The sequence below is a fragment of the Leopardus geoffroyi genome, chromosome C1, assembly GCF_018350155.1.
Source record: "Leopardus geoffroyi isolate Oge1 chromosome C1, O.geoffroyi_Oge1_pat1.0, whole genome shotgun sequence".
NCBI classification, from domain to species: Eukaryota; Metazoa; Chordata; class Mammalia; order Carnivora; family Felidae; genus Leopardus; species Leopardus geoffroyi.
Genome location: NC_059328.1, coordinates 188,716,097 through 188,728,727, shown reverse-complemented (window position 1 = coordinate 188,728,727; position 12,631 = coordinate 188,716,097). Strand labels below are relative to the sequence as shown.

General features: G+C 36.9%; 1 protein-coding gene across 2 annotated transcripts in view; it reads right to left on the bottom strand.

Annotated features, from left to right (window-relative positions):
- The window catches only part of BMPR2 (bone morphogenetic protein receptor type 2), a 197,079-nt gene that overhangs the window by 111,597 nt on the left and 72,851 nt on the right, over window positions 1-12,631 (bottom strand). Inside the window, exon 2 of one of the 2 annotated variants that reach the window (XM_045480784.1) lies at window positions 8,526-8,600. The exons of the other annotated variant lie outside the window; for it this stretch is intronic. The gene's annotated coding sequence lies outside the window, so the exon portion shown is untranslated. The remainder of the gene's footprint in view (window positions 1-8,525; window positions 8,601-12,631) is intronic. 2 annotated transcript variants of the gene reach the window in all.

The following is a 12,631-nucleotide window of genomic DNA, read 5'->3' as shown; positions in this document are numbered from 1 at the left end:
TTATAATCAAGTACAGAAGTCTTTTATTATTCCAATCCTTTCAAAAATTAAACAATTATCCCTTAATTTATATTTCTGCATCCAGATTATAACAGATTAAACTGTCATTCTGACATTCCCATAATGTCAAAGAGAGAGCAGAGTGGGAAGAAGATTATAATCTTCATAAGATGCATCTTTAAGATGGGTTCAGTGATTCACTGACAGGACTCACAGAACTCATACTCAACAGCTGTAATTTTTTCCAGTAAAATAATACAAACCAAAATCAGCAAAGGGAAAAGCCCTGTGAAGCAAAATCTGAGAAAACGAGGTACAAGCTTCAAGAGTCTTTTCCCCATGGAGTCATACAAGAGGCACTTAATTCCTCCAGCAGTGAATTATGACAATATGTATAAAATACTGTCTAAACAAGGAAGCTTACTAGAGATTCAGTGTCCGAAGTTTTTATCGGGGGACTCGTCATGCAGGCACCCTCTACTTAGCACAAACCAAAATGCCAAACTCCCAGAAGAAATGGAGGTACTCAACATAAACCATACTATTCGTATAAACAGTTTAAGTATAATAAATCACTCTTATCAGTTATGAACTCTTTTCTGCATAGATGTCTAAAGAGAAAGGCAATCAAAAGCTGATTAAAACACACAAATACATACACTCAACAACTGTGAGCTGACAAAATCTGTTAGGTAATCCAAGCACTCTCAAACAGCAATGAGATACATTGTTCTCCCCTAATTCACAACAACAGTAAACCACAAATAACAACAACAACAACAGATAAGCCAGGCTCAAACAATCAAGAGGTTTATATATCCTGGGGCCGACAAAACAATCACTCATTAATGATTCAGTCAACTATTTATTAAGTGCCTGTTCTATGCTAGGCAATGTTATAAGTCTGGAGATATGGTGAGAATAAGATACAGTATACATATACAACATAATAGTACCCATACAAATAAACAAGTCAAAAAACTATAAACAAATACATAAGAATTTCATAAGAAGGCTTTGGATGACTCAGTTTTTCTTCCCATGTTGTAATCAGTGGTCATTCTCAGTAGCTATTCTTAAAAAAAAAAAAAAAAAAAAAAGAATAAATTTTAGAATATCCTAAAAATATCTACATAATTTGCCACAGCTTTCCTGGAGAGCAACTTAGTGTTTTACATAATTTTTTTAAGGATTTTATTTTTAAGTAATCTCTATACCCAATGTGGGGCTCGAGTTTACAATCATGAGATCAAGATTCACATGCTCCACAGACTAAGCAAGCCAGGCACCCCATTACATAAAAACGTTAAATGTAAATGACCTTAGGCCCCAAATTCTCTTTTAAATTTTTATATGAAAAAAAAAAAAAGAATACATAAGTACTTATTGGAACATCATTTATAACAGTAAAAATTGGAAATAATCAGTTCTCTCAGGTAAATATTTAGGCTATCAAAATCGTAGTATATTCCAAAATAAAACACTATGAAGCCATGGAAAGTTGTTTAGATTTGATAACTATAATATATTTTTTAATAGAAAAGACCATATTAAACACTGACAACAAAATTTCATTTTCGTTCATTATGTATGAGAGAGAGAGGAAGGGAGAAGAAAGTGTGTGTGTGTGTGTGTGTGTGTGTGTGTGTGTGTGTGTGTGTGTAAAAGATCTGGGAGGATATATTCCAAAAAGTGGTGAGATTATGAGTTGTCATTGCTGGTACAGTCTTTATTATACACAACTAATGGGCCCATCACCATGGTTTACAGACAGATCAAGTAGTAAAAACAGAAGCAAATGTAAAAGTTTAGAAACTACAAGTTATTGTGCATAATTAATTATATAGAATTCTCACTAGCATATTAATTTTCAAGTTTTAAGTTGTTTATATACAATTATGTTTGTATATTTTGGAAGTTATCTGTAATAAAAGGACTGACACACTACCCTGAAATTTATGGTGATGGAATGTAGCAAGAATCTCACATATTTACTATTCTTTAAAAAAAGAAAAAGTCTAATTCCCAAGGAAGTTATTTGGTTCAGTTTTTTAAAGATTAAGAAGCATAAGATATACTTCTAAATGGAGAGTTAATTCTATAGGTAAAAAAAGGTAAATAAAAGAGTGCATTGTTTGATTCAAAGTTGACCACATGTCTAGTGCTCTAAGAAAACAAAAAACAAAAAACAAAAAAACAAAAACAACAACAAAAAACCTGGCAACCTCCACAAAAAATATTTCTACCCAAAAAAGTCTCACATACAGAATAGACTTACTAAACTCTCTAAAAATCACGATATAACTACATATATAAACAAACACAAAAAACAACCCGAACAACCATGTGGAGCAATCAGAGCTCTCATACATTGCTGGTGACAATGCTAAACAGTACAGCCACTTTGGAAAAGTTGGGCAGTTCCTTATAAAAGTAAACATATACTTCCCATGTTACTTAGCAATTTCCCTTCTATGTACTCTATGAAATGAAAACGTATGTTCACACAAAGACCAGTATACAAGATATTCATTTATAACAATAATTCAAAATAGCCATAAGAATACTACTCAGCAATAAAAAGGAATGAACTACCGATACATGTAACATGGTTGAATCTAAAAAACATACTAATGAAATAAGTCAGACACAAAAGACTATGCATAGTATAACTTCATATATAAATGTACATATACAGGGGCGCCTGGGTGGCTCAGTTGGTTGAGCGTCCAACTTCGGCTCAGGTCATGATCTCGCAGTTTGTGAGTGTGAGCCCCACGTCAGGCTCTGTGCTGACAGCTCAGAGCCTGGAGCCTGCTTCAGATTCTGTGTCTCCTTCTCTCTCTGCCCCTCCCCAACTTGTGCTCTGTCTCTATCAAAAATAAATAAATGTAATAAAAATTTTTTTTAAATGTACATATACATATATGTGGAATATCACAAATACAAAAATGTCTAATTTAATATGAAATTGAAAGTCTTTTTTTGTTTTTGTTTTTTTTTAATGAAACGGATAGGGGCACGCCTGGGTGGCTCAGTTGGTTCAGTGTCTGATTTCAGCTCAGGTCATGATCTCACAGCTCATGAGTTCAAGCCCCGCGTCAGGCTCTGTGCTGACAGCTCAGAGCATGGAGCCTGCTTCGGATTCTGTGTCTCCCTCTCTCTCTGCCCCTAACCCACTCGCATTCTGTCTCTGTCTCTCTCAAAAATAAATAAACATTAAAAAAAAAAATTAAAAATGAAAAGGATGAGGCATACCTTTTTTTTTTTTTTGAGAGAGAGAGAGAGAGAGAGAGAGAGGGTGCAAGTGAGCAAGGGGCAGAGAGAGAGGGAGAGAGAGAGAAAATCCCATGAGAAGCGGCGGGGGGGAGAGGAGAGAAGCAGGCTCATTCAAAGCAAGGCTCGGACTCGCCTGAAGTGAGGCTTGACCTCACCTGATGCGGGGCTAGAGCTCATGAACCGTGAGATCATGACCTGAGCTGAAGGCAGATGCTTAACTGATTGAGCCACCCAGGTGCCCCAATAAGGCATACTTCTAAATGAACAGTTAGTTCCATATAAATTAATTTATTATACTAATTAATAAATCAATTTCACATATATGAAATACTAAAAATAAAATTATTGAGACAAAATTATAGAGACAGACACTGATGATAGTTTGGAGCAAGGGGTGAAAGCAGGAAGCAATGGTAAACAGGCAAGAGGAAAAATTCTGAGGATGAAAATGTTCTTAATGATTATGGCGGTGGTTACACAATCATATTCATTTGCCAAAACTTAACAAGCTGAATACTTAAAAGGGTGAATGTTATTTTACATTTTAATGTTATTTTATTTTATTTTTATTTTAATGTTATTTTAAATTTCATCAACACTGTACAGAAAAAACAAAAACAAAACACCAAGCCAACAACCCAGCCATAACCTACTATCCAATACCCACCAAAACAAACCTCGCTAAAAACATCTCCAAAGTCTTAGGTAAAATATGCATGTTATTTGGTCAAATGTCATTACAATAATACGTATATTCACATGGACATACAAGTATATGTATCTGCTCCCAAATATCTAAGAATATAAATTCTTTTTTTTTAATGTTTATTTATTTTTGAGAGAGAGCATGAGCAGGGGAGGTACAAAGAGAGAAGAAGAGAAGATCCGAAGTAGGCTCCATTGAAGGGCTCAAACTCATGAACCATGAGATCATGACCTGAGCCGAAGTTGGATGCTCAACCAACTGAACCACCCAGGCACCCTGTCACTCCCCATTTTTTTATGTTTATTTATTTTTGAGAGACACAGAGAGACAGAGTGTGAGCAGGGGAGGGGCGGAGAGAGACAGAAACACAGAATCCAAAGCAGGCTCCAGGCTCTGAGCTGTCAGCAGAGAGCCCATCTTGGGGCTTGACCCACGAGCCATGAGATCATGACCTGAGCCAAAGTCAGATGCTTAACCAACTGAACCACCCAGGAGCCCCTCCCTTTTTTAAGGTTTATTTATTTGTTTTGAGAGACAATGACAGAGAAACAGCATGTGCACACTGGTGGGGGGAAGGGGGCAGAGAGAGAGAGAGAGAGAGAGAGAGAGAGAGAGAGAATCCCAAGCAGGCTCTGAGCTGTCAGCGCAGAGAGTGACATGGGGTTCCATCTCATGAATAGGGAGATCATGACCTGAGCTGAAATCAAGAGTGGGACACTTAACCTGACACTTAACGACTGAGCCACCCAGGCATGCCAGAATATAAATTCTTAAAACCAAGTTCTAGGCTTTCACTTTGCCCAGATATTCGTTCATATGTAAATTAATATCAAACTACTTATTTATATAAACAACTATGTCTTTTATAGTATAATCTATCCCAGAAAGAACAGAGCAAATTAAATTGGGTGGGGAAAACTTATGCTCTCAGTAAAACAGTGTAATGGAGAAAGTGCTAACCTAGGAATCAAAAGAACAGGTCTTTCCAAGGATTTAATGGAATACAAAAGTTTTATTTTGTTAAAAAGCAAAAGGCCCAACTTTCTATATTATCAATTTATCAGGATCTTTTATTTTCCCATCACATTAAATACAGAAAGGCCTTTTCTTTCCAGAGATTTGATATGTGTTAGCTTTTTTCTTTTTTTTTTTTTAATTTGCTTGGTTCTTCCTTTTTTTTAAGGCTTTTTTCTTTTTCTTTTTCTTTTTTTTTTAGGGCAGTTTTAAGCTGACAGCAAAATTGAGGAAGTACAGATATTTCCTGCAGACATCAGCCCTCACACATGCATAGCCTCCCTTATTATCAATATGCTTTAGCAGAGAAGTGCATTTCTTACATATAATGAACCTACATTGACACATCATAATCACCCAAAGTCTACAGTTCACTTTTGGTGTTGTATATTCTATGGGTTTAGACAAATATATAATGACATGTCTCTATCATTACAGTATCATACAGAATATTTTCACTGCTCTAAAATGTTGATTTCTATCTTACTCTATTTTCATTGCCTGACTTTTTTTAAACTTTTTTTTTTTTACTGTTTATCACTATAATCCATCTGTCACTTACTTGTATGTATAATTTGAAATGAGACTATAAATTGACTTTTACCCCAAAGCAAACTAATCTTTCCATTCCTACATATCAAATGAACTTACCTTTACCACTTAAAGGACAAAAACAAAAAACAAGCAAACCTCCCCTGTCCCAAAAAACCCCACCATAGGTCTTTTTTTTTTTTAAGTTTTTACTTAAATTCCAGTTAACACAGTGTAATATTAATTTCAGCTGTGCAATATAGTGATTCAACACTTCCACACAATACCCAGTGCTTATCACAAGTGCACAAGTGCACTCCTTAATCACCACCATCTGTTTAACCCTCAATCCACCTTCCCTCTGTGTTTTGGTTCTATCTCTGTCACCAATCAGAAGGTTACTTGAAACAAATTACATTATTTTTTTAGGTTTCGATCTAAAAATCAAAAAAATATGTTAAGCTTTCTTCAAGGCCCCATCTAACTCAACTTGGCTTATATAATTCTAAAAATTTCCTTACAAGCAAATGTGCCCAAATCACTTTATTTCAAAAGTAAACTTTCGGGGCGCCTGGGTGGCGCAGTCGGTTAAGCGTCCGACTTCAGCCAGGTCACGATCTCGCGGTCCGTGAGTTCGAGCCCCGCGTCGGGCTCTGGGCTGATGGTTCAGAGCCTGGAGCCTGTTTCCGATTCTGTGTCTCCCTCTCTCTCTGCCCCTCCCCCGTTCATGCTCTGTCTCTCTCTGTCCCAAAAATAAATAAACGTTGAAAAAAAAAAAAAAAAAAAAAAGTAAACTTTCTAAAAAAAATTAAAATAAATGAAAAAATTGTCTCTCTATTCTATGAATCTAAGTTTAAACTCACTAAGGAAAAACTTCTCTGAGAATTATTTAGCAAAATTTTAAGGCAGGAACTGAGTTTTCCTACTAGAAAAATTAAAGTTTTGTAAAATTTTACGGAGCAAAGTTAAACATTCCTGTGAATGACAAAAAATAGCAAAATCTAGACTGACAAAAAAGGATATGATTGTATTTCTTTCTCTAAGCCAGTAAAGTCCTCAACTAGGGGCAATTTTACTCCCCAGAGGACATTTGACAATGTTTGGAGACCATTTTAGTTGTCACAACTGCAGGTGGTGGTGACACTGACATCTGTGGGTAGAGGCCTGGAATGCTGCTAAAAATTTTACAATGCACATATGTTCCCCCACCCCCCCATGCACACACACAAAAATTATCCAGCACAAGATGTCAATAGTGCCAAGGTAGAAAAACCTTGCTCCAAGAGTATTACATGTAATATATCTTCTCAGTCAGTGGGCAGAGATATATCAATAGAAATATCCCATGTGGAAAGCAGACAAAAAGGCATGTTCTTTCTTGTACCAATCCTGAAAAACCTTTTTATGTGATACTTCCAGCACCCACTAGGATAGCTATAAGCAATAAAAATGTTGGCAAGGATGCAGAGAAACTGGAATCCTCATATATTGCTGGTGGGAATATAAAATGGCACAACCACACTGAGAAACAGTCTGGCAGATCCTCAAAAGGATAAACATAGAATTACCACATGACCCAGCAATTACTCTCCTAGATATGTACCTAAAAGACTGAAAACGTATATCCACATGAAAACTTGTACACAAATGTTCACAGCAGCAATAGTCATAAGAGGAAAATAAAAACTTGCAAACCACTCAAATTTTTATCAACTAATGAATGCATCAATAAAATGTGATATGGCCATACAATCAATTTTTGGTTTAAAAAAAAAAGCATTCATGTGGAATCTCAAAAGGCCCTTAAGAGCCAAAACAATCCTGAGAAAGAACAAATCTGGAATTCTCACACTTCCTGATTATGAAACATTACAAAGCTACCGTAATGAAAACGGTATGGTGCTGGCATGAAGACATACTTATAGTCCAAAAGAATAGGAATATAGCACCCAAAAACAAACCCTCACATATATGGTCAAATGATCTGCAACAAGCATGCCAAGACAACACAATGGGGAAAAAACAGTCTCTTCAAATAAATGGTGCTAGGAAAACTGGATATCCAAATGCATAAGAAAAAAGTTGGACCCTTCCTTACCTTACACCATATAAAAAAACTAACTCAAAATGAAGTAAAGACCTAAATATAAGTCCTGAAACTATAAAAATCCTAGAATCAAACATAGGGGGAAAACTTTATGACATGTGATTTGTCAATAATTTCGTGAGTATGACACAAAACGAATAGACAGCAAAAGCAAATACAGACAAATGGGGCTATGTTAAACTTCAAAACTTCTGCCCAGCAAAGGAAACTATTGAGACTAAAAAGGCAACCTATGGAATAGGAGAAAATATTTGCAAATCACATCTCTGATAAGGGATCACTATCTGCAGTATGTAAAGAACTCCTACAACTCAAGCACACACACATACACACACATGCATAAAGCCAAAAAACACAACTAACCAATTTAAAAATGGGAAATGGATCCGAATAGACATTCCTCAAAAGAAGATACAGGAATGGGCAATAAGCACATGAAAAGATGCTCAACATCACTAATTAGGAGGGAAACACAAATCAAAACCACAAGGTATCACCTCATGACCATTAAAATGGCTACTATAACAAAGAAAGAAAGAAAGAAAGAAAGAAAGAAAGAAAGAAAGCAAGAGAAAGAAACAAAGAAACAAAAGAAAAGAAAAAGAAAGTTAAAAAGTGTTACTAAGGATCTGGAAAATTGGAACTCTTGGGCACTGTTGATGGGAATGTAAAATGGAGCAGATGCTATGAAAACAATATGGAGGTTCCTCAAAAAATTTAAAATAGAACTACCATATGATCCACCAATCTCACTTCTGAATATATATCCAGGAGAACTGAAAACAGAATCTCAAAGAGATATGTACACACCATTATATTAGTCAGCTAAGGCTGTTATAACAGAATACACAGACTGTGTGACTTAAACAATAGAAACTTATTTCTCACAGTTCTGGATGCTGGACGTCCAAACTCAAGGTGCTAGGCAATTTAGTTCTCTCTTTCTTGGCTTGAAACAGTCACCTTCTCATCATGTACACACATGGCAGAGTGGCAGAGAGGGGGGTGGAGAGAGAGACAGAGACAGAGACAGAAAGAGAGAGAAACACATGATGAAGCGCATGCACTTGAGAGCTCGCTCTGGTAGCTCTTCCTCTTCTTATAAGGACACTAACCTATTGGATTAAGGGCCCCACCCTAACCTTTATCACCTCCTTACTGGCCCTGTCTTCAAATACAGTCACAATGGAGGGCACCTGGGTGGCTCAGCTGGTTAAGCATCTGACTGCAGCTCAGGTCATGATATCACATCCATGGGTTTGAGCCCCACAGTGGGCTCTGTACTGACAGCTCAGAGCCTGGTGTCTGCTTCGGATTCTGTGTCTCCCTCTCTGCCCCCCCCCCCCCATCAAAAATGAATAAACATTAAAATATTTTTTAAAAAAGGGGCACCTGGGTGGCTCAGTCGGTTGAGCATCCGACTTTGGCTCAGGTCATGATCTCATGGTTCGTGGGTTCGGGCCCCGCATCGGGCTCTGTGCTGACAGCTCAGAGCCTGGAGCCTGCTTCAGATTCTGTGTCTCCCTCTCTCTCTGCCCCTCCCCCACATGCACTCTGTCTCTCAAAAATAAAGAAAACTAATTAAAAAATTTGTTTTAATTTTTTAAAAATACAGTCACATTGAAGCATTGGGCTTCAACATGTGAATTTGGGGAAAACATAATTCAGTCCATACCACCCATTATTCACTACAGCATTATTCGTAGTTGCTAAGAGGTAGAAACAATCTAAATGTTCATCAATACATGAATGGGTAAAGAAAACATGGTAAATACATACAATGAAATATTACTCAGCCTTTAAAAAAGAAGGAAATATTGTCATATACTATCACGTGGATCAGCCTTGAGGACATTAAGCTAACAGAAATAAAGCAGTCACAAAAAGACTGTTAGGGTGGGGCTCAAATCCAATTGGTTGGCATGCTTATTGCAAGTACGCAATAGATCCCCAGACCCCCCCATCCTTCGTGACTGAAACTCTAAACCCAGGAAATAACACCTCTGCACCCCTCCACCTAGCCCCTGGCAACCACTTATATGAGGTATGTAAAGCAAACTCATAGAAATGGAAAGTGGAAAGAGGGCTGAACAACAATTTGCATCTGCTTGCACACTTGCAAAATGTTGGGAGGGTGAATTTCATGTTATGTTTTTGCCAAGAAAAGGAAGAAAGTAAGAAAGAAAGGGAGAGAGAGAGAGAGAGAGAGGGGGGGGGAAGGAAGGAAGGAAGGAAGGAAGATGAAGGAAGGAAAAAAGAAAGCAAAAAGCTCTTGATACATGCTACTTAACATGGATGAAATATTAGAGCAAATATGTGAGTTCAGCAAGGTTGCAGAATACAAGATCAATATACAAAAATCAATTATATTTGTAACACTAGCAATGAATGATCCAAAAGTGCAATTAAGACAATTCCATTTACAAAAGCATCAAAAAGAATAAAATTATTAGGAATAAATATAACAAAAAATGCATGATTTGTACACTGAAAAGTACAAGATAATGCTGAAAGATATTGAAGAAGCACTAAACAGAAAGACATCCCACGCTCATGGATTGGGAGGCTTAACATTGTTAAAATGGCAACACTCTCCAAATTGACCAACATGTTCAGTGCAATCCTTATATAACACTAGCTGCCTTTCTTGCAGAATTGACCAGCTACTTCTGAAATACATATGGAAATGAAAAGAACTCAGAATAGGCAAAACAATCTTGGAAAAAAACAAAGTTGGAGGACTTGCATTTCCTGATTTCAAAATTTACTACAAAGCAAAAATAATCAAGACAGTGTGGTAATGACATAAAAACAGATATATATCAATTATAGAGAACTGAGAGATCAGAAATAAACCCTCATATTAATGGCCAAATGATTGTTGACAACAGTGTCAAAAACTCAACAGAGAAAACAGCCTTTCCAACAATGATTGAACTGGATATCCAGGCAACTGGACATTCAAAAAAAATAAAGCTGGATCCCTCACCTCATACCATATACAAGAATTCAAAATGGATCACAGACTTTAAATATTAAGAAAAACTATAAAATTCTCAGAAAAAGAAAACATAACCATACATCTTTGTGGCCTTGAATTAGGCAAGTTTCTTAAATATGACACCAAAAAATTATAATAAAAGCAAAAATAGGTAATTTGGACTTAATTAAAATTAAAAACTTTAATGCTTCAAAGTGCACCATGTAGAAAGTGAAAAGACAATTCAGAGAATGAGGGGGAAAACTGCACATTATAGATCTCATCAAAGGCTAGTATTCAGAATATAAAAAGATCTTGGGGCACCTGGGTGGCTCAGTCAGTCAGGCGTCTTAACTTCAGCTCAGGTCATGATCTCCCGGTCCGTGAGTTCAAGCCCCGTGTTGGGCTCTGTGCTATCAGTTCACAGCCTGGAGCCTGCTTCGGATTCTGTGTCTCCCTCTCTCTCTGCCCCTCCCCCACTCGCTCTCTCTAAAAATGTTAAAAAAATTAAAAACATATATATAAAAAGATCTCTTACACTTCAGTCAATTATGACCCCACACTTCTACTCCAAAGTATATACCCAAGAGATATAAAAACACATACTCACACAAAAACCTGTACACAAATATTCATGACCACATTACTCATAATAGTGAGAAAGTATGAATAACCTACATGTCTATCAATTGATGAGTGGATAAATAAAATATGGTATATCCATAACAGAATACTAGGCAATAAAAACAAGTGAATCAATGATATTTGCTGCAACATGGATAAACCTTGAAAACATTATGCTAAACAAAAGAAGCCAGACAAAAAAGGTCACATACTTTATGATTCCATTTATAAGAAATGTCTGGAATAGGCAAATTCTTTTTTTTTTTTTAAGTTTATTTATTTATTTTGAGAGAGAGAGCGAGAGAGCAAGAGCATATGTAGGGTGGGGGGGAGAGAGAATCCCAAGCAAGCTCCACACCGTCAGCACAGAGCCCTGTGCGGGATTCAAACTCACAAACCATGAGATCATGATCTGAGCCAACACAAAGAGTTGGACGCTTAACTGACTGACTGAGCCAGGTGCCCCCGGAACAGGGAAGTTCTTAAAGACAGAAAGTAGATTAGCAGTTGCCAGGAGCTGGAGGAAGGAATGAATGAAGAATTCCTGCTAATGGGTACAGGGCTTCTTTTGGGGGTGATAAAAACACTCTAAAATTGACTGTGGTGACAGTTGAGCAACTCTATGCTAAGAATTGCTGAATTCTTATTTGGGTAACTTATATGGCACGTAAATTATTTCTCATAAAGTTGTTACAGAAAAGAATATTACCTGCAAATGTTACACTTTTATTAAACGATACATAACATGTTAAAATTTATTTGCAACAACTGAAAATAGACAAGGAAAAGATATAAAAAAATCATTTAAAATTCCTGAAAGTGGTAAATTTAAGGCTTTTGAGGGAAGCCCAAAAAGAGATTTTAATTTACTACAAAGAAGAATTTTCAGGGGTGCCTGGGTGGCTCAGTCGGTTGAATGTCCGACTTTGGCTCAGGTCATGATCTTGCGGTCTGTGAGTTCGAGCCCCACGTCGGGCTCTGCGCTGACAGCTCAGAGCCTGAAGTCTGCTTTGGATTTTGTGTCTCCCTCTCTCTCTGCCCCTCCCCTGCTCATGCTCTGTCTCTCTCTCTCTGTCAAAAATAAATAAACATTAAAAAAAACCCTTTTTTTTAAAAAAAAAAGAATGTTCAATAACATGGGAAAGCATGGAAATAAGAAAAAGCAAAGTCTGAAGCACAATTCCTACTGCAAACAATATATTTTTGCAAAGATTTAGTAAAAACTTCTATAGCTCTGTGTCTTGCAAAACTGCCAAGTCTGACAAAGCCAACTCAGGCTGAGGTTATTTTCAGTACTGCTGGAGAAACACTTTTGTGTGTGTGTGTGGGGGGGGGGGGGGGGGGAGTGTATCATTGTAGGGGGTGGCGGGAGATGAGACAAATCTTTTAA